Source organism: Felis catus, chromosome B2, assembly GCF_018350175.1.
Source record: "Felis catus isolate Fca126 chromosome B2, F.catus_Fca126_mat1.0, whole genome shotgun sequence".
Lineage (NCBI taxonomy): Eukaryota > Metazoa > Chordata > Mammalia > Carnivora > Felidae > Felis > Felis catus.
In genome coordinates, this window is record NC_058372.1 from 14,664,069 (window position 1) to 14,691,570 (window position 27,502).

General features: G+C 49.7%; 1 long non-coding RNA gene across 2 annotated transcripts; it reads right to left on the reverse strand.

The window, feature by feature from the left end:
- Positions 1 to 567: 567 nt before the first annotated feature.
- On the reverse strand, positions 568 to 11,468 carry LOC123385292. Of its 2 annotated transcripts, XR_006597542.1 has the most exons (5): positions 9,167 to 11,468; positions 8,979 to 9,073; positions 6,666 to 6,828; positions 3,440 to 3,512; positions 568 to 3,004 (listed from the first exon to the last, which is right to left on the reverse strand). It is a non-coding gene; the product is annotated as an uncharacterized LOC123385292 (long non-coding RNA). The 2 variants fall into 2 exon arrangements; XR_006597541.1 differs by having other exon boundaries at positions 8,979 to 11,468.
- Positions 11,469 to 27,502: the final 16,034 nt, after the last annotated feature.

Here is a 27,502-nt window from a genome sequence, read left to right on the forward strand (position 1 = left end):
ACCCAAAGCTCAGGACGTCTCCTCCTCCTTTTTAAAATGTGGCCATCATCAGTGGCGTCTCTATTTTGTGTTCGCTGCATCTTCTGATTCGTTACAAAAACGTAACATTGCTACCCCTCTTACTAGTAACAACAGATAGAATTGTGGCTGCTTATGATTTGCCAGATGCCAACCGTTTCACAGGCATCGTGTGACGGAATTTCTAAAATAAGCCTTTGAGGGGCGCCTGGGTGGCTCAGTCGGCCAAGCGTGCGACTCGTGATCTCAGCTCAGGTGGTGGCCTCACGGTTTGTGGGACGGAGCCCCCCCGTCTGGCTCTGTGCCATCAGCGTGGAGCCTGCTTGGATTCCGTCTCCCTCTTTCTCTGCCTGCCACTCACACTCTCTCTCTCTCAAAATAAATAAACTTAAAAATTAAATTAAATTAAATTAAATCAAATTAACATAAATTAAATTAACATAAATTAAATTAATAAAATAAAATAAAATATAAAATTAAATTAAAATAAAATAAAATAAAATATAAAATAAAGTAAAGTAAAATTAAATTAAATAAATAAGCCTACGAGACAGATACGATGGTGGTGGTCATCGCTGTTAATATTATCATTCTCTGGATCATAAAACCAAGACTCAGAGATGTTAAGTCACTTGGGCAGGGGTCTCACAGCCAGGAGAGAGTGGGGGTGGGCTCCCAACCCCACTCCTCCGACCCCAGGACCCAGGCTCTTAGGCAGAAGTTCACGTCGCCTCTCTGTGGAAGCCACGTCAACGATCAAAAAGCAGGGGAGCAGAAAATTCACCACTAAAATAAGACTAGAAGCAGTAGCCCTTTTACCTAACGAACCCAATTCTACCTCGCAGGCCGTCCCTCCCACTGGGGTATCGACCGGGACAGCGTCCCCAAACCTTCTTCTCGTTTCCTGGTAACACCGTAGCCCCATTACGTTACTGGAGCCCCTGCCCGATCGGTGCGTGGTCCGGTCTTAGAATGCAATCCTTTGGGTAATCCCCTAAAACTCACTGGCTGGAGTCCAAGAAGGAAAGTTCTTACACGGAATTCCACTCTAAATTAAAAAATATTTCAGTAAGGACCCAGCATATTTATAGTATGTGTGAATAGGTGAATATCCTCCTTCCCACTTACAACAGGGATAGAAATTCTGGATGCCCCAGTGGCACTGAGGCACCCTTCTCCACATCGGTGCCGAGGAACCGAAGAAATGTCACGACGGACCGGAGAGGAACGCCGCGAGAACCAGCCGCTCTGGAGAGACTTCGGGAAAGACTCTTGCGCTTGTGGCTTAGTCTCTACATCCTCCATCACCAGGGCTGAAAGCATTTCTATTTCATATCCGCCTAGCCGGGAGCACGATGCAGCTCTAAATATTGGGAAAAACAGACACGTATTTCTTTGGGGGGACTGCAAGGTGACAGCCAGGCGCAGGAGCAACACTAACGTGGTCAGGCACCTGTGCCATCAGCTGCAAAACGCACAGCAGGCGTGGGGCTCCGGGCAGCCTCCTGGAAAAAATGTGACAAATAGTCGGGCTGCGCACCCTGGGACGTACGTGCGTACCCGGGCATGTGATTCTGACGGGCAAGTATATTAATTATTTCTGAGGCCCGGCAGTAACTCTGAGGGCTCCTGTGCCAGAATACCCAGGCGTGCTTTCTCGAATGCTCCTAAACCCCGCTCACAAACTCGCAGCTGGGTCTTTTCGCGGAGCCCATCAGACCCTGACGCCTGTCTGGGGGCAGGGGAGTGGCTTTGTTGTCTGTCCTCGCCACCCTACTCTCCCCTCTTCACCCAGTGAGCGGGTGAGGGCTAGGCTGGGGAGGCAGTGCAACTGGAAAGACAGAGCTTTGGTGCCCTGTGGACGCTCACGTTGAAGAGTGCGGAGCCCAGGCCGAGTGCAGGGGAGTGGGGCCGAGAGGAGCCAACACAGAGCCGAGGGCGCCCGTCCGCACCCCTGGACCGTTCTAGGCACTGGCAGGGTGGCACAGGCCCTGAGGAGAGGGTGGGGGCGTAAAACAGACGCACGGGGACAGCAGAGACGATGGACCTCAGCAGAGGCTGTCCTCAATCAGCGAAAGGCGGACGGACGAGAAAAGTCGAGAACTGCCTCTTACCTTCTGGGAGGCGGTGTGCCTGGGGACAGCCTATCTATTGGCAAGGTTATTTTTCTGGCTTCCTACTGGCCGTTGAGATGCGGTCAGAGGGAGACAGCAGCGTTCCAGAAGACCTTCAGCGGTTCCAGCCATCCTCGATGATCGCACCCGGCTCCGTGCCTTGCCGGGGCTCGTCATCAGCATGGCACACGGTTGCCCCAAAACAAAGATGTGTTGCTCGCATCCCGTGTGCACGTCTCCGCTTGCCAAGGAGTCTCTCGGAGGCAGGGTTTGTATCCCACAGCCCGGAATGAAAGGAGTGCGAAACTGATACAATCGTATCATCTCTAATAAGACGGCAGCTTATTGGATGGATGGTTCCTCAGTTTCTTTGTCACTGCATCATGTAAAAAACAGCAGAGTGGATCTCCATAGTCATTGCAGAATTCTTCTTTTCGGCTTAACACAAGAAAAACGTATTATCTGAGAGTTCTGGAGGTCCGGGGTCTGAAATGGTTCTCACTGAGTTAAAATCAAGACGTCAGCAGGGCGGCACTCCTTCTGGAACTTCTAGGGGAGAATCTGTTTTCCTTTCCCCTTTCCGGCTGTCAGAGGATGTGCCCATTTTCCTTGGCTCCTGGCCCCTTCCTTCATCCTCAAAGCCAATTGCTGTCCTGCTTGGACCCTCACCCTTAAGAACTTTTGCATCTTGGGTACATCTGGACAATCCAGGATGATCTCCCCCATCTCAAGATCCTTAACTTAATTATATCTGCAAAGTCCCTTTGCCATATTCACTGGTTCCGGGGATTCGTATGGACAGCTTTAAGATGGGGGGGGCGGGTGTCCTTGTTCTGCCCACCACGAATGAGGAGCTGTTACGATTTCCAGGCCTGAAAGTACAGAAAACAGAATGGTGTCCAGAACCCAGAATGAGGTGTGGCTGTGGGGATGTCTACACTGGGGCTCAGTGGCAGAGTGGTAGGAAATACCAGCCATCAATCGCTTCCTCCTTGGCAGAGTATTTTCGACATGGTCTGACTTTGTATATGTATATAACATACGTATAGACAACTTTAGCATCTGGGATGAAGAGACTCAGTCCATCTAAAGGAGGAGGCAGTCTCAGACAGTGGAGAAAGTAAGAACCCAGAGTCTGGAGCCGGACCACCCGGTTCGAATCCCAGTGATACCATTTACTGGCTAGGTGACTTGGGGCAAATTACGCCCCCGCCCCTGGGATCCCCATCTGTGAAATAAGAATGATGACAAGAACACCTAGCCCATAGGATAGTTGTGAGAATTTAACAAATTTGTAGGACACTTACGCATGGCTTATAGTGAGTGCTGTTGTTCTTTGAAGAGGTGGCCAAATGGATTTCGGCAAAAGGCTTCTCCATGCTGCCGAGAAACAGACACAGTTTCAAAGCGAAGGTACAATGTCAAACACTGAGAACCACGGGGCCTGATTCTCAGACAACCTGTCTCTCATAGCAGGCAACTTGATACGGACTCCTGCCAGAGGTAAGCGAGATTCACACACCCAACACTACATTTGGAAAGGCCAGCTAGGGCTCAAAACATACCTGGCCCATCACAACCACAGCTCGGTGATAGACTTAAATATGCGCACAAAGTCTCTGATGCTCCTTCCTTCGAGCAGTGGAGCCTAAGTTTCCTCCCGGCTCAAGTATTAGCTGGGTTTCGGGACTTGCTGCTAATGAGTAGAATAAAAGAAAAGTGACGGTGCACAAGTTTAGAGACCAAATCGCAAAGGGTACAGCGGGGTCCTCCTCGTTCTTTCTCTTGGACCACTCACTCTGGGGAAAACGAGTGGCCACATTGTGAGCACACTCAAGCAGCCCCTGGGGAGACCCATGGTGGCAGGAACTGGGGCCTCTACCAGCCACACGAGGGCGCCATCTTGAAAGCCGACTTTCCAGTCCCAGTCAAACCTTCCAGTGAATACAGCCCCTGTTGACATCCTCTCTGCGGCCTCGGGACCGATGCTGAGCCAGACCACCCAGCTAAGCCATGCCCGGATTCCTGACCCTCAGCAACTGTGAGATAATCGATGTTGGTTGCATTAAGTCATTGAATGTGGGGGTAATCTGTTGCGCAACAAAAGGAAATGGATAGAAGTTCTTTTGCTGCTGAGATGTCAGTCGGTCCTACTAGTAGCATCCGGAAACTTGTCTCATCATCACGCATAGGTGACTGATGGTACAAACCTGAGTCCTCTAGGGTTTATAAATGAACTCTCAATATGTGTGTGTGTGTCCGTCCAGATGGGTGAGTGAGCACCCAGGAAGTACTCTTCGTGCAATCATCTCCTGGCAATGTCTCACTCACATATACACACAAACTCACAAAGAACTGAAGTCCATTCATTCAGCATTAATTAATGACTAACAAATAGTTCGTTAATAACGAACGCGCCAGGCACCGCTCTTCCCTAAGATGAAAAGGCATCGCCCGTGCCCTCAGGAACCTACAGGAAAATCGCTCTAATGTATTTACGCACAAACCGTAGGGGAGCAGCATTCCAAGACTCTCGCGGGTGGCTGGGGAGACGGCATGGGCCGTACAGGAGAGAGTATTTGCACGGAGACTCAATTCTAACTTTTCAAAAGGATTTTTGTGGCCGCCTCAGGACCCCTACCCTTGCCCTAAGTGGAAAGCCAGGAGGAAACCGAGCACGCTATTTCTGATCTGCAGTATTATACAATGCCTCGTGGAGTATTCAAACACAACAAAAGCACCAAATAATAACAACCATAATCCAGGACGTCAACATTCGCCCTAAACACCCCCTTGATTCCTATGAAAGGTTGGAGTCAAGTGCTCGGTGCCGGGCAGGGTCGCGGCACACAATTCTCTTCCTGGGCAGGCTTTGTTCCAGATCAGCCTGGTACACAGTGCTGGCAAGGCTCAGAGGCCAGCAGAACTCACATAACAGGTGGAATTATATATCAGTGAGAGACTTACAGAGTGTTTATTCACGTGCCAGGTTTATTTATCAGGTACGGGATTGAAAGGATTTCCCCACAGGATATGTAGAGATTAGTGTGCAGTGAAAATGCTTTTTCAACAAACCCCCGCGCTAATCAGGTCTTGGTTTTCGTATTTTAGCAGAACAGGGCTTAGTGCCCTTCGCTGACGAACAAAGCAAGCCGAAACGTGGACATCTATCTGTCACTCTGAAGGGCGGCTGTCACTTTTTTAAAAGCCCACGAGCGCGTTTTAATATTACGTTCGATTAGTGTATTTATAATGAAACAACTCCACGGCTACCTGGAGCCTAAAGACATGTGGATGAGAGGGGAAAATCTCTTTCACCCACTGCTTTGTCCACCTGGAGCCATCATTAAATGATTTCCAGAAGCTTCTCGAGCCCATGCTGGGTCTAAGGAATGTGTTCATTAAAAATCTGCCGCGGCTGAGCTTAAAAATGCAGCTGAACACTCACAGGTCTCCTGAAGGGCAGGTTGAGAGCAAGGACGAGGCCACTCGGGCGAGATTCTTATATAACCCTCTCTCGCACGGTGTCTATAGTGAGGCCAAAGCAAGCAGACGAACGGCGAAAAAGTCACTCCCTCATCTGGCCCATTTAATGCCAAACATCTGGATGTTACATAACAAGCCATTGGGGTCGTTTCTCTTGCTCTCCTTTGGTCTGTTTCAAAAATAGTCCTAACAATTAAATCTGGTCTTTAGACACTGAATTTCATATATTTTCCATAAGGTCTTGGAGCAAACCGGTCTTGATTATACTTTGCCATTAAAAACCGCACGGTCACGCTCGGAGAGGAAATCGCTCCAAGAGCGCCCATAACCGCAAAGGTAATCTCTGATCTCTCCCTTGCGTCTTCAGGTGTCCACCCTTCGTGGACCAATGGCCTCAGCACACTAAGGAAAATGCCAACGTCCCCGCGGCCGTCGGCCCCTGCGACCCGCACTGCAAAGATCACTCCCTCCCGCACAGGGGCTCTGTTTTACACAAAGGGGAGTCATACGAACATTTTGGTTATTTCCTTACAATTTTTCAAAGCCCCTTGAGACAGGACGACCGACTAGAAAGTGCTCTCAGGCCACAGCTAACCAACCACAGGGTCACTGGGTGCAGCCATGGGGGGGTGAGTGTCTTGGCTTTCTCCACGTTGCACATTCTCCTCACTGAACCCCATTCCGGACGGTAGGCCCGCCTCCTGTAGCTTTTCTGGAACTGGTATGTCTTTCTCTGCTTACCTGAGTGTGCTTGCTGCTTCTCGGTTACCCCCACAGCTCACTTCCTGCCATCCGCCCACCCCTAAAGAACCCCTAAAGAACCAAGAACCTAAAGAACCACCCCTAAAGAACCAAGCACATACACAAAAACAGTCAAACACCATGTCTCAGGCACTGAAGCAGGAAGGTGATCACTTTGAGGAAGGCCTTATCTTCGCGTTATTATAGAGAAACTGAGGCTCAAGAAAGTTAAGTAACTTGCCCGCAAAGCGGCCAACATGACACGTGAACTCAGGTCTGTGGGCAGAAATGGCAGCGTAGAGGCACCTGGGTGGCTCAGTCCGTTGAGCGGCGACCTTCGGCTCAGGTCACGGTCGCGCAGTTCACGGGTTCCACCCCAAGCGGGGCTCTCTGCTGTCGGCACGGAGGCTGCTTCAGATCCTCTGTCCCCTTCTCTCGGCACCCTCTTCAAAAAAATAAATAAATAAACCTAAAATAAAATTAAAAAAAAAAAAAAAGAAATGACAGTGCAAATTCATGGTTAACAGCTTGGTTTCTGAAATCAAGCGACCTGGGTTCCAGTCTGAACTCGGCCACCTAACTGTGTGACATTGAGCAAATCAAGAAACTTCGCTAAAGCTCCCTTTCGTTATCTGTAAAGGGACGTAATAACAGAAGTGTCTCCGTAGGGTTTTGCAATAATGAGAAAACGAATGTAAAGGACTTTCTATAATGCCCCGAGGTTTCAGTAATTGTTAGCTGTCACTATTAGCACGCGCTAGATTTGCAGTATTCCACCCCATCGCACCATGGCCACAAAAACATTCTGCCTTTTGTTCTTAGGCTCTAGCTATTCTGCATTTACTGGCAAGTAACAAAAGCCCAACAAGGAGCTGCTTAAACCATAGGGATTTTTATTGTTTGCTTAACGAGAAGCCTGAAACCAGATGGTCCTGAGGTAGACTGGGTGGTGTGGTGTCACCATCAAGAAATCAGGCTCATCCATTATTTCTCATGGTTACAACATGGCTGCCACAGCTCCAGACATCACATCTTCGCGCGATGGAACAAAAGGGAAGAAAACGACAAAAGACCTCCCTGTTCATGTTCCTCTCTCTTATCAGGAATGAAAATCTTTTTTCAGATGCTTCCAACACACTGCACATGTCCTTGCTCAAAAGTGGTTGCAATATGTCTGTCCCTAATCCTGGCAAAGGAGAATTGGGTTGCCACAGTTGCCTGCAAATTTTTTTCTGTAAAAGGCCAGACAGTAAATAATCCAGTCTTTGCAAGCCATACAGTCTGCCACGACCACTCAACTCTGCTGTCGTAGCATGAAAGTGACCACAGACAAGAGGTAAATAACCGAGTGTCTCTGTTCCAATAAAACTTTATTTACTACAAGAGTTGGCAGCTGGATTTGGCCAATCCCTGCCTTAGACCAATCACGGTTCATCACTGGCACTGAGTACACGGCTGCCCAGATTCAACTTGGTTCCGTTACCAAGAAAGAAAGGGGAATGGCTAGTGAGCAGGGAATCCTCCGGAGGCGGGGCCCCACAATCGTCCCTGGGAAGAGGAGCGGTTTGATGTCGTGAGGAGCAGATCTGGAAGCGTCAGGAACCTAGGAACTACATTTATGTAGAGCTGCGAGAGGGACACGCTGTCCAGGGGCTCCCTTGCATCTACACTAGTGTTTCCACTGCTTTGCACGAGCTGTGGGATGATTCCTCAGAGGTAGCTTTGTGCCCCAAAGGACCACACCAAGGGAGACGGCCCCAGCCCCCTCCTCCAAACTTTAGCCAGAGACCTCTTACCTTTATCTGTTCTATATACTGTGTTTCTGCTTGGGGGGGACTTTAGAGTGGGGAACAGGGGGAAATCTCTAATGACCAAAAAAAAAAAAAATTAACAGCCACTGACCTAGAAAGTAAAGATCTCATCTGCCCATAAAACATCCCTTTCTAATTATATCCCCCGTGATTCCACTAAATACACTCCACCCCATGAGACGCTCTATGCAAGCAGGACAAGTATTTCGCACGTTTTCAGCCACTGTGCCTCTTCTTCACCCTGGCTCCCAGCTCGTCTGCACGGCCTGGACTCCCCTCTTACCCCCACTCAACTAGAAACTGACACGCTTCTTTTGCACTTACTCTGTGCCTGTCACCAAGTGACGTACTTGCTGTGAAAGGGTAGGTACCTATAAAGACCTAAAATATAACCTCTTTCCTCAGGTTTTATGATCCAGTCGTAGAGAAAACATGCAAATGGAATGAGTATAAAGTGATGAGCATGATTTAAAAATATACGTATATATATTTAAAAGGATGGGGCGCCTGGGTGGCGCAGTCAGTTAAGCGTCCGACTTCAGCCAGGTCACGATCTCGCGGTCCGTGAGTTCGAGCCCCGCGTCAGGCTCTGGGCTGATGGCTCAGAGCCTGGAGCCTGTTTCCGATTCTGTGTCTCCCTCTCTCTCTGCCCCTCCCCCGTTCATGCTCTGTCTCTCTCTGTCCCAAAAATAAACGTTGAAAAAAAAAATTAAAAAAAAAAAAAAGGAATGTATGTTTCCAAATGGATACATTTGCTGCCTGTATCGCGTTGGAATACATGCTTTCCAGTAGGGCTGCCATGACTCACCTTCTGGGAGAATTTTCCTTCGGGGAACTGCATTTCGATCCAGCTTTTAAACCACAGAAGAAAACCAGCCTCATTCAGCGAGTATATCCTGTTTCCTTTTACAAAAAAAATAGTCTCTCTCAGCTTGATCACTGGCTTTTACACCGGACTCCAGATGACTTCGGGATGGTTACAACCATCATACCCACCTTCAGAAGGAGCACTTGCCAGCTCCTGGTATTTAACAGGCACGCCATGGGTTCTGACGGCAATCCCTCAGAAGACGCGCCCACTGTTCAGGGCGATGGCCACTCCGCAGCCATGGCCGCACCCCTGAAAACAGGCCAGAGCAGGAAAGGCTCCTTCAGCTGGCACGGAGGGTTCTAGACGGGAACAGAGTTGGGCCCCGGAGTCGGGAAAGGTCCGAGATGGGAAAGCACTTAGACTCTGAAGTCTACTTTGGCCATTGGCTAGCTGTGGACCTTGCGCTATTTACTTATCCTCCCTGGGCCTCAGCCTCCTTATCAGTGAAATGGGAATAATAAGACCATTTATCCCTCAAGGCTCTCGTAAGGATGAAATGACTTAATACCTAGAAAACACTAAATACGACGTAAATGTTCGTTGGTGTCCGCGTTATTACTGCCCACGACCGAGTGAAATCTCAACCAGCTTACCTGGCCAACCTTGGGCATTCACGAATCGCCTCGTTTTTTTAAGGGTTAAACAGCTCAGTCCCACCAAGAGCAAAAACTCGACCATCGCACTGAAATTAGTGCTTCTCTCCTCCAACTGGATGGAGGCTGGCTTGGGTTTGGGAACGTGTGGTTAGGAGGGAAACACGATCGTTGCCTGTTCCTTCTCGGATCCTCTACCTTCTCCAATCGCTGGCTGGTGGATCAGGTCTCCCGGGGCCCAAGGAACAAAGCTCTTCAAGGAGACCTCAACTGTGAGCAGGGGCCGGGGGCGGGTGTGCAAATGCCGGTTCTCTCTCTTCCCGGGGCTCTGCGGTGGGTTGTCCCCCATTGTTGGAGGCTTCCTTCCACCGATGGCCTCTGCCAGCTGCCCCCACAGGTCCTGCTTGGTGCTGTTCGCCTTGCCCCCACCCCCACCTGGGGAAGTAGGTCCTTTTCAACAGGAAGACTCATTAGCGCGTGTTTGCCTTGGCAGCTCTTGGAGGCAGACGCTGTTCCAAATGCCTGTTCTCACCAAACGGCGCTCTCTCCTCTGACGTCGTATCGGTCCCTGTGCCCCGCAACCCCCCCCCAAACTCCAGAAGACATCTGTAATGCCCCCCAGGTAGTTCTCCGAGGCCCTCCTCATTCATCTGAACGTAGGTAGAAAACACAACAGGTGCACACCTTTCTTAAACACTTGTTCACTGCTGGCTTCTCCTGGGTCCTCGGCCTCCTGTTCCCCCAGCAATCCCATAGAGTGGCCCAAGCCTCGCCGGAGGACGTGAGCGGCATCACTGGGCACATCCTGCCGTGTGTCTGAGTCTCGGCAGAAGCTCCGGGACGTGTGAACAGAGTCCCCCTCAGCGTCCTGTCACCAGTGGCTCAACGCTAGGTTGACGCATGCTGGCTGCATGGTGGGAAACTACCCAGAGGGCATCTTGGCTTGCCCAACAGGAAGGGCTTGACTGCCAGGGAATGGAATTTGGGCTCCACGGCACAGACGGTGAAAAACGAAGGCGTGTTTCTCTTCCTTTCTCTGTCTACAGGTGACTTCAGCCCCAGGGACTGCTGTCTTGCCCTTCCGTTCTCAGACCTGCCTCTTTCCCAGGCTCTACGGACCCAGAGAGCCCTCAGAACCCCTCGTTTAAAGTGAAAAAGGAGAGGGGCAAACATGTGCCCCTCTGGGGGGTGGAGGGGGTGGGTGGGGTGGCTGTTTAGACTGCAGTGGGGGACGTAAGCCCAGCCACAGCCCGAGGACAGGAGGGAAGGAAGAACAAAATTTCCAGGGAGCACAGACAAAAGTCGACCCTCGCTCGCACACTAAATGAGGACGCCTGGTGCCTGCGGCGGGGTCAAACGAGGTCGCAGGAGCTTATCTCTCCGTGTAGAGCGAATTAAGGGCATCCGGGGACAGCTGCAGAGCGGGAGGCTCCCCGTGTCGCCCTCTTCCAAAGCAGGTCAGGATCCCTGGACTGCGCGCGGGCAAGCACCCTCCGAAATGCTGGTGTTGTAGGTCTTTCGCCCACGGAAAGGGAGGCTGCAGATTGCTCCTCGGGTGGGGGAGGCTCTCAAGAAGAGGAACAAAGAATAATTGTCGGGGGCTCTGTATGTCTCCGCAAGAATCAATTCTCAGCGTTAAGGGCCCTACAGCAGAAAAACGAAACACTCCCGAGAACATCAGCAGCCCTGCTGCAATTACAGGCCCCAGATCGCGGTTCCCAGAGTTGGGGACAAAGAAGACGGGCCTCGCAGATCAGGTCCCCCCCCCCACCCCCAGGCCACCCGAAACCGGAGGGCTGCAGACCAGCCGGCCCCGGGAGAGCCCCAGGAAAGCCGGTGCGTTTGCATTCATGAAAACTTTTGCGGGAGGGCTGCACGGGCACCGACGGTTCGCGCGGACGCGGCCAGGGCAGAAGCAGCGCGGCACTGCCACCTTGTGGGCGCCGCCGGCCGCTCGGGCGCCGCGCTGAGGGCGCAGTCCGCGGGCCGGGCGGCCGAGCGCAGGCTGCCCCGCGCGGCCCGCGCGGCCCGCAGGAACGCGCGGCCGAGCGGGAGCCCGCGGGGGGCGGGGCTCGGGGGCGGGGCGCGCCGGCGCCGGTCACGTGGGTTAGCAACAGGCAGCAGCCAATGGGAGCGCGAGGCAGGCCCGTGCGTGCGCTCGCCGCCCGCCGGAGAGGCCGGGCGGTGAGGGGCCGCGTCCCGGCGTCCGTGGCCGCGCGGGTCGGCCAAGGCCCCGCGCTTGGGTGCGCCTCTTGGGCCGGGAGCCTCCGGCCGCGGAGGGGGCGAGCAAGAGATTAAAAATAGCGGAGTGCTTTGAAATAGGACTTTCCCAGTGGCACGCTCCAAAGCGGTGACCCCGGGGGACAGTGGGCGGCGGCGGGGTGGGCTGCAGAGGGACAGCAGGCGGGGACCCTATCCTGGGCCCGGGTCCGGTGCCCCCTCTCCCCGTCCCCGCCCTGCACCAGCCACTTGTTGCCGTGCCAAAGCCTGGGGACTGAAACTGCCACTTGGATCCACATAAGAGGATTAAAACAAAAAGAGTAATGAAGTTCCTGGCAGTGGCCTGTCCGTGTTGGCAGCGTCGCCCTGCCTGCAGCAGGTAGAGAAAACAGGCACCATCCGTGGCTCTTCGCAGGCCCCAAGTCTTAGCCCCGAGACGCCAAGGCAGAGCAAAGGCAGGAATTGGGTCAAAGGAAAAAAGGCAGCTTAGTGGTTGGTTTTAATTACTGTAAATGGAAAAACCACATCCAAAAGTGCATCTAATGACTTTTACGGTAATCCCACCATGTTGACATGAACCAGCCCACCCCTGCGCGCAGAGAAGACCACAACACAAAGTGCCAGAGGTCCATCCCAGGACGCGGACAAAGGCAGGACCATCAGAGGCAGACGTGGTTTCCAGCAGTGGCTCAGACTTCGGGGTTCGTGGTCAGGCCCACGTTTCATCCCGCTAATAGCGCATCGTTCTCTTTTTCTTTCTCGTTCATTGCCTTATAATGTTCTCCTGGAAGCTCTCTTACTCCTTTTTGTTGTTTGGGAGTTCATGTTTTCCTCTGAAACGAATCCAAGGACCATATGGCCTTAGAAGGGCACCTCATCCATTGCCCTGCCTCAAGGCGCTTTGAAAGACCAAAAACTGTAATACTGTCGTGTTATTATAAAGATAAAATATCGCAAAACCTACAGGATCTAGCCATCCTGTTCTTAAAATTCCCTAGGGAAAGATGCTGTGCAGTACTCTTTGATAACCTACTACAAATGCTAACCACTTTGGGTAAGATATAATAAGAACCTTCTGATTCCAAGTTTTATGTGTTTCTATTTAAGCTCATTCAGGGTCAGGCTACCCCAGAGGGCAATTGAACATCTGCCCAGCAGCTTATGGACAGGATGCACTTCCCTCTGTCAGGAACAGAGATCAGTGGTGCCAGCTGCCACTGGGAACCTTGCCTGGTGCCCAAACACCCTGGGGATTTGCCAGGGCAGCGTCGAGAAGGTGATCCGCTCCGAGTCATATTTTCTTCTTTTATTGCACCCTTGCCAGCCGAGTTCATTGATTCACTCAATAAACAGGCCTTGCGCACTTGGTGTGGAAATGAATCGGCTGTACTTGATGGTCCCGTTTATGCAAATCTGATCCAGTAATTGATTCGGAAGCGTATCATACTCGAGTGCTTGACCAGGAAAGGGTTCTGAAGACGGTATGAGAACGCAACAAATATCTGTGCAGCTCCGAGAGCCGGGCCTTTCTTTGTTTAGGTTCTGGGCACATCAACATTGCAGCAGGGAACTTGCACGATGCAACGGACTCATGAAGACAGGAAATGAGACGGGGCCACATGTTTCCATGGTCCGAGAGTATGTCTCCCACCCCACACCAGTTGACTGTTGCTTCTCTTATTCTGCTCCCTCGACCTCCTGCCTTTCGGTCGTTGGTTCTTTTGGGGACTCCTTTGATCATGGAGCAGTTCAGGTCACCCACATGTTTAATATTATTAAATAACGTGACGTGATGGGAAAAGTCACGGGCTGGGACTAAAACACCGTATGGTTCTAGCCCCGGCTTTGCTACCCGATGAAATTCGTCGCTTTCGACAAATCTCTCAGGAACTGAATCTCGGTTCCCTCCTCCCCAGTATAAGGTTGATTCGCGCTCTGCAGCAACCACGGCGGGAAAGATCCAAGGCCTCAGTTTTCTCATCTGTAAAGTAAGGGGTTTGACCTAGATTTAATGTTTGCAAACTGTCTTTAGAAGTGGAGTCCCTCTTTACAATACAATCTAACATGAAATCCCCACGTTTGGTAAAACAGGTGAAGATAGGCTTGCCCTTGCGCCCCTGGGTCGCGCGTATTTCTTCCTGTATCCCACAGAAGGCCCTCGAGGCACGGCGGGTTCCACCGGACACGGTGTGAAACTCACCGTGCTAGATGATTACTCCAAAGTACCCCCCAGTTCTGGGGCGCCTGGGTGGCGCAGTCGGTTAAGCATCTGACTCTTGATGTGGCGCAGGTCATGATCTCACCGTTTGTAAATTCGAGCCCCACATCGGGCTGTGCGCTGAGGACAAGGAGCCTCCATGGGATTCTGTCTCTCCTCCTCTGCTCCTCGCCCCGCTTGTGTTCTTTCTCTCTCTCTCTCAAAGTAAATAAACTTACAATAAAAAAAATAATAGGGGCGCCTGGGTGGCGCAGTCGGTTAAGCGTCCGACTTCAGCCAGGTCACGATCTCGCGGTCCGTGAGTTCGAACCCTGCGTCAGGCTCTGGGCTGATGGCTCGGAGCCTGGAGCCTGTTTCCGATTCTGTGTCTCCCTCTCTCTCTGCCCCTCGCCCGTTCATGCTCTGTCTCTCTCTGTCCCAAAAATAAATAAAAACGTTGAGAAAAAAAAATAATTTAAAAAAATAATAGACAAATAAAGTACCTTCCAGTTCTAAAACACTGTAAATCAAAATATTACAACCAAAATGCTCTCTGAGTGTTTCTAGGAGGCGATTTAGCCCCTATCTTCTGCCTCCGTTTATTAATATGTTGTAGGAGACAGACACCAGCTTCACAAAATCAAACTGTGTGTCATCCCTCTCTCCCTATCTGTGAAGCCAGTCTTTCTGTCCCAAAGCAACATTATATTTTGATGGGACACAGTAATGCGTTCTGAGAAAAACACCAGATGGGGCCGGGGCTTGAGAAGACCTAAATTCTAACCCTAGCCCTGCCTTTAACTAGCTTTACAACCTTGATCAAATCAAGGAAACTTACTAACCTACCGAGAGCTGTAAAATTATGAGGCTGAGCGACTTAGTAATCACGGGATTGTACAGGATCAACTTCTGGACCCCGTACCTCCATGAGTTGCTTTAAACTAAATAACTCAAATTCCAAGCTGCCCACATGCCGAGTCATACCATCACACGCTCTTCAATATACATACACTCATCCCATTTAGAGAAGAAGGGACGAGGGGACGAAGGGACGAGGGGACGAAGGCAAATTAGGTTGTCAATGACACCACCAGGACGTCAAGCTGGAAATACCAACTGAACCATTGTTGTGTTTGCACAGGTGGTCGGAGCCCATGGCACGCCTTGAGGTTAACTCACCAAGCAGGAGCCACATCTCCATTAATAAGAGTTCCTCCAGGCATTAAATGCAGTGTGGCATTTGTGAGGGCAGACCAGAAAATCCCAGAGTTTGGGGAACGTTTAAAGGAAACTGTCTGGGTTAAGGACCCAGGACCTGGGATTGGACCCAAAGGAATGACCCCACCAGGGACAAACAGCATGATTCATTGCCTCCAACCACGCACGTCCTGGGAAAAGGCAACAGGGCCCTGCCGGGGAAGCCAGGGGACTTTAGGGGTAGACACAGAAAACAGCTCTGGTCATGGCTGTGACTTGGTCGTAAGTTAACTTTATGGGTCACCGAGTGTCTGGAAACAGACTCTAAAAAGAAGAAAGGGTGGCCCAAGCAGCTTTGTGTTGGAAATGGCTGTGACCAGTTGCTTCTGGAAGGGAGATGTATTGACTGTAATAAAACTTGATGGGCCCAGCACTTGTCTGTTAAGGGTGGAATCGGAAGTAAACTTTGGGCTGAGTAACTGGCAAGAAGCTGTGCTTTAGAGCAGGAGCAGAGGGGGTGCTATTCCGAGCCGTAAACAATATGGCACCCAACAAGTGCACACGGTCTGGCTTCTTTGTGACCTTTAACCCCATGACCCTATCTGTCGGCAGAGCTTGTAGGTTAATCTCACAAACAAGTTGGTACAGTTTGACTTTCACTACACTGGCTTACGAAAATTTTTGCCTAATCTTGTTTTTCTTGGAACAGCAAAATATTTAGGGTAAAAATAAATAAAAATGTCGGGCTTTAAGTCTTGGTATCCTTAACTGTGTCCGTTTGGGGAGAAACAATCGGTCGTATTTAATGCTAACTTTTATCCAACCATCAACCGTCAGCAATTCTTTATTGAGCACATACTCGCGTATAGTCTGATGTTATAAAGCCTGCCATCCAAAGCTGTAGGCAGCAAATAAAAGAAGATTATGCCAGAAATATTTCAAAACATGCATTCTCTTCTCATTTGATTTTTTTTTTTTCAAGATTTGGGGAAGGCACATTGCAGCATTGACTCAAAGTACAATGGAAAAAAGCATTGAACTGAGTTTCAAGAAGCCAAAGAGGGATTCTCGACTATCGTTATCCACAGCTGTGTGGCCATCAGAACATAAGAGGCACGTCTTTGTTTATCCAAAAAATATGGAAGGCTGAATTGGGTCATATTTTATATCACAACACCTTAACTATCACAGTAGTTCATGTTTACTGAGGCACTTTTCATTCTTTTTCACTTATTCTTTGTAACCACCCTACGACGTATGTATTATTATTTCCCCCGTTTTTCAGATGAGGAAACCGGGCTCAGAGAGGTTTCGGAATCTGCCCAAGGGCACACAGTACTGACAAATCTGGCATTTGAATCTAGTTTCCCCCCCCCCCGCCCCGCTGCTGAGTGGCCCGTAACACCTTCACATCACCGAACTGCCTTAGAGTTTATCCAGAAAGGAGAGAAACCTAGTGTTTTCACTTTTACCAGACTCTCGCCCAACTTCCCCGGAGCTGCCGAGAGAGATCGCCCTTAACATCGGTTACTGCTCTCCGATCTCATCGCCCAGAAGTGGTCATGACGCACAAGAGAGGGCAGAAACATCTGCCTGGGGGAGAGGGAGGCACTTCAGGAGACGGCATGCCCGCCCCCGTGAGGACTGGGAAGGACACTAGACTTTTGGTCAGTGACCATACCTGAGCACTCAGAATCCAGAAGGCAACCGCTGCCCGGAAAAGACCTGGCTGGAGGGACATGGGTGCCTGACCGAGACCTTCCTGTCACTTCCCCTCACACACCCTTTAGACGAAGCCTGGCTTCCCGATCTCCTGGGAAGTGTGCAATCAACACGACGCCCAATGACCAAACACTGAGAGTCCGTGAAATGGCACGACCCTAACGACGCACGTGGAATCTTCATGGGGGAGTGTTTTGGTTTGCATGCCGTTTAACATAAAAAACAGCAATTTGTATAGGGAGGGGCAATGCTAATCTAGAGATGGGTTGCACACGGTCCCTACTCTTGAAAAGCTGCATGTCCCCTGGGGTCCACCAAGGCTACCATCCCTTATGACCTCTTGGGTTAATCCAGGTATCCCCCGACCAGAAAAAAAGTACGTGGGACATAAGTATAATTTTTTTAAGTACACAAATTATTTTTTTTTCCAACGTTTATTTATTTTTGGGACAGAGAGAGCCAGAGCATGAACGGGCGAGGGGCAGAGAGAGAGGGAGACACAGAATCGGAAACAGGCTCCAGGCTCCGAGCCGTCAGCCCAGAGCCCGACGCGGGGCTCGAACTCACGGACCGCGAGATCGTGACCTGGCTGAAGTCGGACGCTTAACCGACTGCGCCACCCAGGCGCCCCGACACAAATTATTAACACGTACTGAAGGATTAAACAGAAAATAACCAGTTGCGGAATGTCAACCTCAAGAGCCTGCACATTTTGTCTGGAAATAGTGGGGCTGCTGGAAACAATTACAAAGGGATCGCATCCGTTATCGAGAAAGAGGAAGCGGTTACGCATATTCTCAAGAATAACAGAGGAAGAGTTAATTCTCCATTACTTGTTTATATTGGATTAATCCTGAATCTGTGTCGGGGATATAAATTATACTTCCTCCAATAAATTCAATTTTGCAGATAATGAGGTACTTCCTTCCCTGTCTGTTTTTAGCCGCTTAAAAGCTGCCCCACATGTTGCTGACCACATCTATATTATGTGAACCCCCTCTCAGCTCCCTGGAGGTAATACTTCCCATTTGGGGAATCCCTCTTGGGGAATGAGTGAATCATCCAGTGGAAAGAACTCTGACTTAGACACCAGGAGGCTGAGCATTGACTCTCGCTCTGGCCCTAACTGGATGTGAACCTACAGACAAATCGCTCTGCGTAAAGTAAGGAAGCCTTCTTAGATAATATCTTTCTAAGATCCCTTCCAGCTCTAAAAGTCTGTCTTTGTCCAACCCTCAAGAACAAAAGCAGGGATGCCCTCCTGCATGAGAACCACTGATCTCCAGGGAGGGATCAGAAAGGGGACGCCGGGGACTGGACGCTGAGCCAGGGGCCCTGGAAGGAAGTACATAAAGAAGAGACGAGGATAAAGGCTGCTGCCCAATTCCCAGGAAATTCCTTGGGAACATTCCAGGAAGAAGGAGAAGGTCCTGGTTTCATCCCATAGCACGTACTGAAGATTGATGTAGCGGGATTCTTTGGGGTGCGACATCGAGTAGACCATTTATTGCCTACTCATTAGACCAGGAACATTTCCATCAAGAGAAAAGATCGTTTTTTTAAAAATGCAGGAATGGAGCGCCTGGGTGGCGCAGTCGGTTAAGTGTCCGACTTCAGCCAGGTCACGATCTCGCGGTCCCGGAGTTCGAGCCCTGCGTCAGGCTCTGGGCTGATGGCTCAGAGCCTGGAGCCTGTTTCCGATTCTGTGTCTCCCTCTCTGTCTGCCCCTCCCCCGTTCATGCTCTGTCTCTCTCTGTCCCAAAAATAAATAAAAAACATTGAAAAAAAAATTTTTTAAAAATGCAGGAAGAATGAGGGGTTCAATAGACCCACACCTCTGGTGACCAGAGACCCAGCTTTTGGAAATGCCTGTGTTGAGTTGCAAGACAGCAGTAGAAACAACCACAACCAAAAAGCCTCACCCAAGAAACTGTTCACAGTTCCAGAGGGAACATAGGAGCCCTCCAGGGGGAGAAGAACCTTCAGGAAGAGGGAAGGAGAATTCCAGTGGGTCTGCACATAGAGGCTTCACGTGTGATGCTTGTTCCCATTTCTCCCCCCAGTTAATGTTCATGGGGCTCCTTCCCTGGGTTCCTGGGACCTGGGACAGAAAGGATTTACATTAATGCTAGAGTTGCTTCCTGCCCCCCACCAGCAGGGCCTCGTCTTTCCCTCTCTGTCGCTGTTCCACCCTGGTGACGACGCTCTTTCATCTTCCGGGACTTGCCCCTGACGCAAACACCCAAGAGAGAGAACCTGTTCTCCCCATTTGACTGCTGAAGTCAAGGTGTCTAGACTATCCCTTTTGTTTCCACCACCCTGAACAATACCAGAAACTGTGGGCTTTCTGTACTGGGGTCTAGTGTGCAAATCTGAGAACTCAGTTGAAATGCAGAGGGAAAGAGGGATTGCCCAAAAGTGGCCAAAACCTTTGTGTTCACGAAGAATTTCAGGATTGCTTCTAGCTGTTTCTCTCTTCCCGGGACTGCTGGTGACGTCAGTGTTGCTCTGTATGTTTGTGATAACGACACTGCAAGGGAGTCAGGAATTCATACTCTCCGTGCCCTTACACACGTCACTGACTTCTTTAATCTTCAACACGACCAGGCGAGGCAGCAGTATCACACAAATAAAAAAAAAACAAACAGCAGTTGTACAACTGTGGAAACTGAGGCTCTGGGAGAGAAAGTGACTTACTTAAGCTGGGGAAGCGAACACGACAGCAAGTTCTGATTCGAGGGTCTGCGGTCTCCTCTCGCCCCACAGTCCACGAGAGGCCAAACAGCCGAGAAGTCCCATGAAACTGGGGCCACAGCCGGGTGGGGGACAAGGTGTGGTTTACACCTGTGTCAAAACGTTATCGGTTGGTGTGTGACAATTTGGTACACGGACGTGGAGGCTTGGGGGAGAATGTTCTGTACATCTGAGCAGCCTTTATAGATACATATAAATGAAGGGAACATCGACTCGTTCTTTTTTTTTTTTAATATTCATTTACTTTAGAGAGAGAGAGAGAGAGAGAAAGAGAGAGAGAGAGAGAGAGAGCGTGGGCAGTGGAGGGGCAGAGAGAGAGGGAGACACAGAATCGGAAGCAAGCTCCAGGTTCCGAGCCATCAGCACAGAGCCCAACGCAGGGCTCAGACTCACAAACAGTGAGATCATGGCCTGAGCCAAAGTCAGATGCTCAACCAACTGAGCCACCTGGGTGCCCCAGACTAGTTCTTGAGACACCCCCCTTCCAGCCCAGCAGTGGGCTTCCTGTCTTATCTCATGATTGCGATCGCCGCTCCTCTGGGGTCTTCTTCCCGTCAGCCAGAGCTCGCCTCACTTAATCCTGGAGCTGGTGGGAGCCTGGAAAGATCCTGATAGTGACACAGGGTGAGAAGGACAGAGGGGAGGACACTGTCCACCGACATCATGGATCCCGGGCCACCAGGGCAACGGCCCTCCACAGCATCCAGGCCCTGCCTCACCTTCTTAGAACCCAGTCCCGTGGGAGGCCAGCCTCCTCTACAGGGAAAAATTAGGAGGCTTACTAAGCTAGGATGTTCTCCTGAAGTGCTGGTTTTCTCTACGCCATCTCCGTGAGACAGGAATGTTCTAGAATGGGCCTCATTATTGCTAACAGTGAAGTGCTTGGAAAACGTTCAGAAGGAAAAGTACTCATTTCTGGAACAGGAGAGCAGGGGACAGGCTGCAAGACTATGTTCTCTCCAACTGGGAGAGGACAACCACGGTCAGACACCCTAGATGGGAGTGAGCCCAGCAACTGGAGGCTGGTGCTTGAGCCTGAGAGGGAGAGCAGTGTGTGTGTGTGTGTGTGTGTGTGTGTGTGTGTGTGTGCGTGTGTGTGCCTTTGTGTGTATGTCTGTGTAAATCGGTGCGTGTGTCTGTGTGTGTGTCTGTGCGTGTCCTTGAAACAGGGGAGGGTCCCACAGGGCTACAGAGAGAACGCTGCTCAACCGCCTGGGCAGACAGAGCTCCCCTGGAGTTTGCCAGTTTCCCTGGGAAGGTCACACGTTCTGAAGTCCGGTCTCCTCATTAGAGAAGTGGGAATAACAACTCCCATCCCCAAGGACCGTTGTGAAAAATGAGTGCGTGCACATATAAAAAGCACAGTGCCAGGCACGTGGGAGGCGATCGGTACATTTTGACTCCTGAACATGTTGGGTGTCGCTCATGAGACAAGGGCAAACAAGCAGGGACAAGCCAGACAGTCTCTGGGTCAAAACCTCGTTCTAATCCTCACCCACCATTTGGCCTTGGGCAAGCCAGCGGATCTCTTCTGGAGCCCAGTCCCAGCCTCCACTCCACCTCTGCTCCATTATCGGCCACCCCCAGCCCCAGTCCTGACCCACCTACACAATCCCAGCCACCTGCCCAGCCACCGGATAAGGAGAGGCAAGCCAGCCAGGCCGGAGGACTCAGGTTCAGAACTGGACAGTGACCTCATCTCAACGGGCCAACATGGAGCATATGACTTCTGTCTGATGGTTAGGAGAGAAAGGTTCTCTCCGCCGGCTAGACACAAACACGGAAGCACACAGTCTCCTTATGCAGCAGGCAGCTGTCTTGTGATCATGACAGGATCCGGGCCGGGGTGATGCTGACCCTGAGGACGGCAGAGAAGCACGAGGGAACCAACCAGGGGACATTGTTGAGCCACTGGGTCCAACCCAAGTGAAGCCCACCTATCTCTGGACTCGTCAGTCCCTGTCGTGCTGAAGTGGCTTTGCATAGGCAGACACTCCTAACTGAAATGCCACCTGACGCTGTGACACATTGCTGATTTGAGCCAGATTTATGGGTGGTTGTGTCTCAGAGCAGACCATCCCCACCTCAGCTCAGGCCCATCTAAATCCTCCCGGAGGGAAACGCCGAGTCCCAGATTCTTCAGAGTGCTCCAGTCTCCCTCTCTTATTCTCTTTGTTGTCCAAGTGCAAAACTGTGTCCCAGTGTCTGGAGACAGGAGTGGGTCAGAGTCCATTTTCCTCTAAGAACTGTCCTGTAAACAGCTGGCATCACTGTGCGTAACGGTGGCCTACTACTGTATTAGTTAGCTATTGCTGCATAACAAATGACCCCCAAACATGGCAACTTAAACGAGCAAATATGTATTACCTGAGGAATCTAGGCGCAGCTTAGCTGGAGGCTGTGGCTCTGGGTCTCTCATGAGGTTGCAGTCAGATGTCAGCCAGGGCTGCAGGCATCTCGAGACTTGCCTGGGGCTGACAGATCTGTCTTCAAACTTGCTCAGGCAGCTGTAAGCAGGACTCGGTTCTTTATTGACCCGTTGGCTGGGGTCTTCAGTCCCCTAACACACGGGCTTCTCCATAGCTGCTCACAGTGTGTTAACTGGCTATCCCAAGGGTGAATGATGACAGACAGGCAGGGAGGGAGAGAGAGGGAGAGAGCCAAAGTCTAAGAGAGAAGCCACAGTCTTTTAAAGACTAATCTTTGAAAGTGACATAGCATCACTCCTGCCATATTCGATTTAGTCACACAAGCCAACTCTGGTACAGCATGGGAGATGGTTACAGCGTGTGAATACCAGATGGGAATACCGGAAAGCAGGGATTGTTGGGCGCGATCTTGAAGTCCAGCAACCACAACTACCATGGGGTCTTCCTGGCCCTCACTCTCCTCGGGATTTCTTTCCTTTTCTTCTTCATTCATCACTTCCCCTCAAAACCGTAAACTCATTACCTTAATCTTTGTTTTTTGTCCGTTTCCACAGAGTCTCACTTACCTCAAATAGGTATTTCCAGAGGCAGTTCTATCTCAGGAATTGTTAGTACATCTTTTTTAAAATGGCAATTTTTTTAGAAATTTTATTTTGGGGGGGGGTTCAGTTGGTTAAGCATCTGACTCTTGATTTCGGCTCAGGTCATGATCTCATGGTTTGTGAGATCAACCCCCACACTGGGCTCTACGCTGACAGTGCAGAGCCTGCTTGGGATTCTCTCTCTCCCTGTTTCTCTGCCCCTCCCCTGCACTCTAGCTCTCTCCCTCGGTCTCAAAAATAAGTAAATAAACATTAAAAAATTTATTTTATGGTTTATCAGGGCATTTGTCTATTTATTTATCGGCTTATGATAGCAAGAGCAAAACTTTAACTATGAAGCACTGACGTTTCCTTAAATTTTTCTCCCAACTCTCCTGACTCCCCACCAAATATCATGGCGCCCTTTTCCTGTGAAAGTATTTACTCCTTAGAAGCCAACGAGCCTACTTGTTCCTGTGGACATTTAGCCCGCATGTTTCCCACACCTTGTTCTATCAAAGCTCAGTGAAAAGACAGCCTGACTCTTCAACTGGCTGAGTCTGGGGAGAGAAACCAGAGACCAAATCGCGGGTGAGATATCTATGCCAGGTGGAGGAGACACTGTGAGCGTCACTCCTACTGACCTCCATGGAGGTGGCTGCACAGGGCCAGCTTGTGTGTCTCAGACACTATGTTCCTGACGAGGTCTCGAGGATGAATGAAACCCCTCATAGAAAGCGCTTAGAATGCCAACCGGCGCCAAGTACGCGCTCAATCGCTGTTAACCGTTGTTCTCAGATAAATGCAACAGATGGGCGTAAACGTTGAGCAGGAACTATTGTTACAGATCAGTGCCATCCACAAACTTCGATAGTTATAAGATTCCGTTTTCCTCTCCCTACCTAAGATGATCTGTATCTTGCTGTAGATTCTCCAAAACATGCCTTTTTTTTTTAATCATGAAAATTCCTTATGTTAAGAGGGAAAAAATATACAGTAGAAGGTCATTTGATCCAGAATGTCCGAGACCTAATTTTTATGTACGCATGTAGGTAGCCAATATTACTGAGCACCTACTGGTACCAGACACCCTTCCAGGGACCAGGCATACAGGGAACAAAGACATCCAAAGCCCCTGCCCTCGAGGAGCTTATATTCTAGTGGGTACAAACTGGCAATAAACACATAAATACGTACTAGGCTGAGAAGAAAAATAAAGCAGCAAAGCAGAACGACAAGATAGTTTAGAACGTTCTCTATAATATACACATATCATTTGAATCTACCAAAGAATATATTTAAAATGTATTCGATGAGGGGCGCCTGGGTGGCTCAGTCGGTTAGGCGGCTGACTTCGGCTCAGGTCATGATCTCGCGGTCCGTGAGTTCAAGCCCCGCGTCGGGCTCTGTGCTGACTGCTCAGAGCCTGGAGCCTGTTTCAGATTCTGTGTCTCCCTGTCTCTCTGACCCTCCCCCGTTCATGCTCTCTCTCTGTCTCAAAAATAAATAAACGTTAAAAAAAAAATTAAAAATGTATTCGATGTATTAATTAATGTACTAAAAATCTGTCACCACTCTGGATCCATCGAATACTTCTGGGTTTACCTTAAGACAAAAATAACACGTTAAAAAGAAAAGCGAAAATATTTAGTGACGGAAAAGACAAGAAAACAATATTCAGTGATGCAAACAAAATGAGTATGTGCCATTTTTCAACTCTTTCCTAGAAAAATTGGATACTCCATGCCCACTCACTTCCTTAGAAATGTCCTAAACAAACAAACAAATCATGTGATAATGAAAAATAAATGAAATCTTTCCGCACTCAGAAATCCGTATCGATTGTACATGGAAGAATGACAAATTCACTTATGCTCAGAAAGTGTTGTTACAGCATTCATAGACAAGGCGATGGCTCTTTTGCAAGAACAAAATCAACCATATCCTTGGTTGACCTTTGCCATGCTTTTCTTTCCAAATTTCTCTCTCAATCTCTTTAGCTGATGAGTCTGCTGCACAGTGGTCGGGGGCCATTTTTCTCTGAGATCTGTGAGCTTTTCACAAGATTCAACGGCCTCTAGGACAATCACTTTTGATCTGCCCATTACTGCCCATACTACCTCCCCACCCTGAATCGCCACGAAGTTGCTCACCCGGTTGGGGCCATCACCATGTACCACGTGCCTTAGCAGATTATTCTTGGTATCGGTATTTAAAAAAAAAAAAAAAAAATCAATGAGAGCTTTGAAATTGCCATCAACTGGAGTTTTTCTGGGCTTACACAGCCACAGAGGCAATCAGCCATTGTAATCTTTCTATCGTGTTTTATGATTAACAGAGGCCTCTCTCTCCTGGGCTGTAACCCATCCCTGTGGGTTACAGCATCCCTGTGAAAAGATTGCCAGCTGATCACCAAAACCGTGTCCCTTGGTCCCTGGACACACTGCTAGACCACATTTCCCAGCATCCTTTGCGCCCAGGTGTAGCCACCAAATGAGCCACTTCCTGGTCCCTAAGAACTTCCCCCCAGGAGTCCCTCCACATCGTTTCCCCTCCCACAGCCGACTTGGGGAGACTGAGAAGCCACGGGGTGGAGCCTGGGTCTCCAAGTTTCCACACAGAATGGAGTTACCTGAGGGTTAGGAAGACCCATTTGGGGGAGAAAAAAAATCGATTGCATTACACCACAGAGATATGGGGTTTTTCTGTTAGAGTAGCTCGGAGCGCCTTCAGAATGCATTTTCCTTCAGTGTTTCATTATTAACACAGCTGCTTCGTACATCTTATCTCATTGAGAAAGCAGGGAGCAGGTATAATCCTTGTTACCCCTCTTTTTATATTGGCAAACCAAGGCTCAGAGAGGCTAAATAATGTACCCAAGTTCACGGAGCCGTCAAGGGGGGGGGAAGTCAAGTATCTGATTTAGGTCTAGTCGGACCCCGTCCCTGTGGTCTTTCCAAAAGACCATGATAACGTCACAGGGTTTTAGCAATTACACAGATCCTAACCTTCTAGGTCATTCTGTAGGGACTGTATCGAGGGCGATTCTTTATCAGCCTGCATTCGCTGCTAATATATTTCTGGGTCTGAACTGAAGAATTAAGCCCAGCGCGCAGTCACTTGCTCACTGCCCACAGGGCTGCATAGAGAGTGTTAGCCCATGGTCTTTGGTAAGATGCCATCTATCTTCTGACTAGGCAGTTTCCTGGACTTTCTGTTCCCGAAATCCAATAGGAACAAGTCAACCCTTTCATTCTTTCCCCCTTTAAAAGCAAGGGTTTACATCTTTTAAGTAATCATTGAATTGGGGCACCTGGGGGGCTCAGTCGGTTAAGCGTCCTACTCTTGATTTCGGCTCTGGTCATGATCTCACAGTTGTGAGATCGAGTCCCAAGTCAGGCTCAGGGCAGAGCATGGAGCTTGCTTGGGATTGTCTCTCTCTCTCCCTCTCTGTCTCTACCCCTCCCTCAATCATTCTCTCTCTCTCTCTCTCTCTCTCTCTCTCTCCAAAAATAAATAAATAAACTTAAAAAAAATAACAATCATTGAATAAATATTCAGTACTCACCAGGCACAAAGTACTATGTATGATGTTGTGAGGAATTTAAAAATAAATAAACACGGGGAGGCTGGGTGGCTCAGTCAGTTAAGAGTCCGACTTTGGCTCAGGTCATGATCTCACAGTTCGTGAATTCAAGCCCCGCGTCGGGCTCTGTACTGATGCCTCAGAGCCTGGAGCCTGCTTCAGATTCTGTGTCTCCCTCTCTCTCTGCCCTTCCCCCACTCACGCTCTCTCTCTCTCTTAAAAATAAATATACATTTAAAAAGTAATAATAGACAAACAAACAAAGCCTAGTGGCTGAGAGGGAAGACTCTATAATAATTGCCTGAATTTAAATTCTGGTTCCACTACTGCCTAGCTGTGTGACCTTGGACAAGTCACTTAACTTCTCTCTTCCTATGTGTCCTGAGCTGTGGCCCTACTCACGACGATGTCGCAAGGATTAATGAAACAGTGCATTTAAACAGTGCATTTAAAGCACTGAGAATGGGAGCCGGCACCAGGTCAGTGCACAGTAGCTGTTAACTGCTGTTCTCAAATCAATGAAGGACAGGTACCTAAGCCCTGGTAATGGACAATTATTACATCAGTGCCATCCACAAACTTCGACGGCTCTCTTACGAGATTCTGGGTCCCTCTTACTGTTTAAATTACCAATACCTTGGGTTGTTTGGGTTTTTTTTCTGAAACCATAAAAGTCTCTTCCTATGATATACTAGCGATTTTCCACTCTCAAATCTTTTCTGTAATCAGGTTTTAAGGGAAGGAAAACACACACGCACACATTTCCACCCCCCCAACCCCCCCACCCCCTGCCCAGACAGTACGTACGTTAAGCACTTTACCCCTGGGTGGCTGGTGGTGTTGTGTTTTTGAGCCACTCAACCACGCAATTTCCCATTTGTAGATGAAGTCCCCTAGACGTCAAAGAAGATAGAGAGCATTTAAGTAGCAGACCTAGGATTCAAAACCCGATCTGTCCGGCTCCAAAGCCGGAGCTCCTAACCCTTACAGGAATCTGCTCAGCTCTGTGATTCCTGGCTGGTCTGATTAAAGCCCCAGAATCTCGTAACCTTCTAAGAAGACAGTCAAGGAAGAGAAGATATCGTTGTCTTAACCCGCCACTGAATCTAGGAAATGATGGGCCTTGATATTAACAAGGCAGTTTCTCTCCTAAGTGCAGAGGACCCTTGAAAAGGGTATTTT